Genomic DNA, 4,306 nt, shown 5'->3' with positions numbered 1-4,306 from the left:
AGGAGCTGAACTGGGACTCCACTGTCCGTTACCTGAGAGATGGGTGGGAAGAGCTGAGGTAAGACTCTTCAGTCCACTTGCCTTCACAGTCTATATGACGGACTCCCTAAAGAGAACCAGATAAGTCATGAATGAGACAAAATGCAAAGAAGCCACCAAAAATGATCCAGAAATGGGTCAGAAAACGTATGAAGCAGCTTATGGAACACCCAAGGAGCTTGACCAAACAATAAACTGCAGCCAGGCAGCTTCCTTCAAGGAGCTTCCATCACCTGCAAGATCTCTGCAGATGCAGCTTTGCCACTGGCACCCTTCATGGCCACCACAGACCCAGCAGGCCTGCTGCCCACCTTACAGCTCTGCCACCCCTTCTGGCCCCAGAGCTTCCGTGTCTTCACACGGGGGTTCTGGTTCACCTCAGTCCCAGGCACCTCCGTCACTCCCAACATTCCTGCTTCCCCACAGTGGCCCTGGTACCCTTAAAGCATCCCATAATCCATCTGGTACTCAGGAACCAACCCTGCTCCAGGCATCTCCATCCATCCCAATACCCCTAAACCACCCCAAAACTACACGGTACCCCAAAACCCCACCAACCCCAGGCATCTTTATCCCTCCAAGCACCCCTGGTACCCCTAACAAAAACCCACTTGGTCACCCCAAGCTCCACAAACCCCAGGAATCTCCATCCCTCCAAACATCCCTGGTACCCATAAGCCACCCCAAAAGCCACTTGGTGCCCCCAAACCCACCCAGCCGCAGGCATCTCCGTCCCCTCCAGTCCCCATGGTACCCCTAAACCACCCCAAAATCCACCTTGTACCCCAAACCCACCCAGCCCCACACATCTCCATCCTTCCCAATACTGCTGGTACCCCTAAACAACCTCAAACCCCACCTTTCTTGAGTCCCAGAAGGAAGGATCCCCACACACAGCGTGCTGGGGTGCAGGGTCGCTGCTTTGGGGGACATCCCCAGCTTATGGCCCTGCAGCAGGTTTTCCCACAGCTTCAGTCTAGAACCCGGGTGGGTTCTAGACGGGTCAATATGGGGCCCTTTGTGACCACATGCGTGACACCCCACTGCTCCGCTTTGGTCAGTGCAGCAGATGGTGATGGGACAGGGCAGGAGCAAGGAGCCGGTGCGTCGCTCCTGAGCTCAGCCCTGATGCGTTTGGTCCAAGCTTCCCCCTTCACCACCCCAACCCCTTTCCTCCATCCCACAGGATGGTGGAGTGACCGCCCGGAATCCCCAGTCGGGCCTAGGAGAAGGATGGGGCTCCCCGGAAGAGCAACTCTTCACCGGAGCTCTATGAGGAATCCCTGGTCCTGCCATTGAGGACTGGTGAGTGAGGGGCCCTGTTGGTCTGGGACCAGGACGTGGTTTAGTGTGTGGTGCCCCTGCCCGTGGCATGGGTTGGAACTAGATGATCTTAAGGTCCTTTCCAACCCAAGCCATTCTATGATTCTATGAGTCTATGTTGCCCAAGGCCCTGTCCAACCTGGCCTTGAACACTGCCAGGGATGAAGCATTCACAGCATCCTTGGGCAACCTGTTCCAGGGCCTCACCACCCTCACAGTAAAGAATTTCTTCCTTATATCTAACCTGAATTTCCCCTGTTTCAGTTTAAACGCATCACCCCTTGTCCTACCACAACAGTCCCTGAGGAAGGTCCCATCTCCAGCAGCCTTGTAGCCCCTTTCAGACACTGGAAGCTGCTCTGAGGTCTCCATGCAGCTTCTCTTCTCCAGGCTGAACAGCCCCAATGTTCTCAGCCTGTCTCCATACAGGAGGTGCTCCAGCCCCTGATCGTCCTTGTGGCCTCCTCTGGACTTGCTCCAACAGCTCCATGTCCTTCTTATGCTGAGGACACCAGTACTAGTGTGATGTGTCCCTGCCCATGGCAGGGGCATTGGGAACTGGATGATCTTCAGGTCATTTCCAACCCAAACCATTCTATGATTCTGTGACTCTACGGTGCTCAACACCAGCACCACGTTTCCCTGGCATGCTGGTGGAGGGCAGATTTCCTTCCTCTGCTCTCATACCACCGGAGCCTCTCAACAGCTCTTCTCCTCCTCTATTAGATTGCCACCTGGTTATCCATGTACGTACTGGAGCAGGACAACGTGGAGCGCATTGAGGCAGCCCAGGAACGGTAAGCATGGCCACTGCGGACAGGGCTCTGCTGGTGCGTGCTGGTGGGTGCTGGCTTCAACCAGGGCACCCCCAGAGCTCCAGTCCCACTGCCCCCTCTCATGCTCCCTGTTTGTGTCTCTGTTCCCTCCCTGGATGCCAGGACAAGCAACAGAAGATTGGCTTTCTTGAGAGCATCTGCTGCCTGTTGAGCACTGCCAGGTACTGCGGCTTGCAACAAGGGCTGGATGTCTTCTGCCACAAATGCCATCTGGCAGAGACAATCAAGGTGAGGGGACTCCCTTGGAGACACTATGTGGTCTGGCCTTGCACCAGCACCACAGTGAGGGCAGTATTGGCGGCACTGGGTGCTGGCATCTACCAGGTCCCGTATCCCCATTGTGCTCTATAGATACTCCTCCAACAGGAGCCCATGGACCGACTGCGCACAGAGGTGTGGCATCTCGCCATGGATGCCATTGCAGAATTGAGGTGCCACAACACTGCCCAACCCTGCTGGGGACCCCAGAGCTCCACGTCCCTCTGCCCGAGTCCTCGAGGCACTGCTCCCAGCACCAGTGTCCAGCTGGAGCCCTCTCTCTTTGCAGCTCAGTGAAGACAGGGCTGGCAGACCAAGAGAAAAGCCTCCTGGAAACCTGCTGCACAAGTGTCTTCTTCCTTCCTCCCTCCAAAAGAGGAGTTTTCAGACCTGGACACTTGCTACTACATCTACGTAAGTGCTGGGGCAGCTACAGGAGCCCACAGCCCCCTCTGGGCTGCTCCCTGGACACCCAGTGCTGCGGGATGACCATGGTTTAAGCCCAGCCAGCACCTAAAGCGCTAAGCTGGTGGGATGGGGAGGAGAATTGGGAATGAGGTAAAACCCATGGGTTGAGATATGAACAATTTAAAAATTCAAATAAAATCTAATAATAATAATAATAAAAACAAAACTAATAATAAGAGAATGAGAGAGAGGAATGATGCCCAATACAATTGCTCAGCACTTGCTGAGCGATACCCAGCCTGACCTGAGCAGCGATTGGCCCCTGCCAGCTAATTCTCAACAGTTTCTGTAGTGGGCATGACGTGCTGTGGTACAGAATATCCTTTTGGCTAGTTCAGGTGTCCTGGCTCCGGTTCCTCCCGGCTTCTTGCGCCCCTCCTGAAAAGTCCTTTGTTAGGGCAAGTGCTACCGCGCAACCACTAAAGCATTGGTGTGTTACCAGCATTATCCTCACAAAATCATAGCTCTGGACCATCTCCTAGGAAGAAAATTACCTCTATCCCAGCCAAAACCAGGGTAAGATCCAAGTCAGGACAGGGCTCAGCTTTGCTTTCTCACCGTCATCTCTTCATCCCCTTCCCCATGGGCCTGGCCATGTCCTGTGCTGCAGGCTGCTCTACCATGAGGCTGCGCAGGAGTCCTCCCTCAGTGCTGGGAGGCATCCTGTGCCAGCGCCTCACCGCCCTCACAGGGAAGAACTTCCCTATATCTAACCTAAATCTCCCGTTTAAGCATGAATCCATTGCCCCTTGTCCTATTGCTACAGTCCCTGATGAAAAGCCGCTAAATAAATATATATGGTGCCCTTAAAGAGAGAAGAGAGAATGTAAGAGCCAATACTGCACGTAGAGACTGTTGCGTCTGTGGCAAACAGGGATCTTCATTGTTTGTCATGTGTCCAAGCGGAGAGCTGGCAGGCAGAAGATGTGCTCCAGCAGTTCTCCAACCCCAGGCATCTCCATCCCTCCCAACACTGCTGGTACCCCTAAACGACCCCAAACCCCACTTCTACTGAGTCCCAGAAGGAAGGATCCACACATACAGCAGGTTCTCCTACTCCCACCACTCAGCCTAGACCTGGGAGGAGACGCAGTGCTGGGATACAGGGACCCGCAGTCCCCTCCATTCACGCAGTGAGGACAAGGCACAGGAATGCTTGTATCAGCACCAGTGTGGCAGCAGGGCCAGGGCAGTGATTGTCCCCCTGCACTGGGCACTGATGAGGCTGTACCTCGAACCCTGTGTTCAGTTCTGGGCCCCTCACTACAGGAGAGACATTGAGGTGCTGTAGTAGGGCCAGAGAAGGGCAATGGAGCTGGTGCAAGGCCTGGAGCACAAGTGTGATGAGGAACGGCTGAGGGACCTGAGGGGGTTTAGTCTGA

The sequence above is a fragment of the Strigops habroptila genome, unplaced genomic scaffold, assembly GCF_004027225.2.
Source record: "Strigops habroptila isolate Jane unplaced genomic scaffold, bStrHab1.2.pri NW_022045577.1_ctg1, whole genome shotgun sequence".
Taxonomy (NCBI): domain Eukaryota; kingdom Metazoa; phylum Chordata; class Aves; order Psittaciformes; family Psittacidae; genus Strigops; species Strigops habroptila.
Note: the sequence above shows the minus strand (reverse complement) of the source record.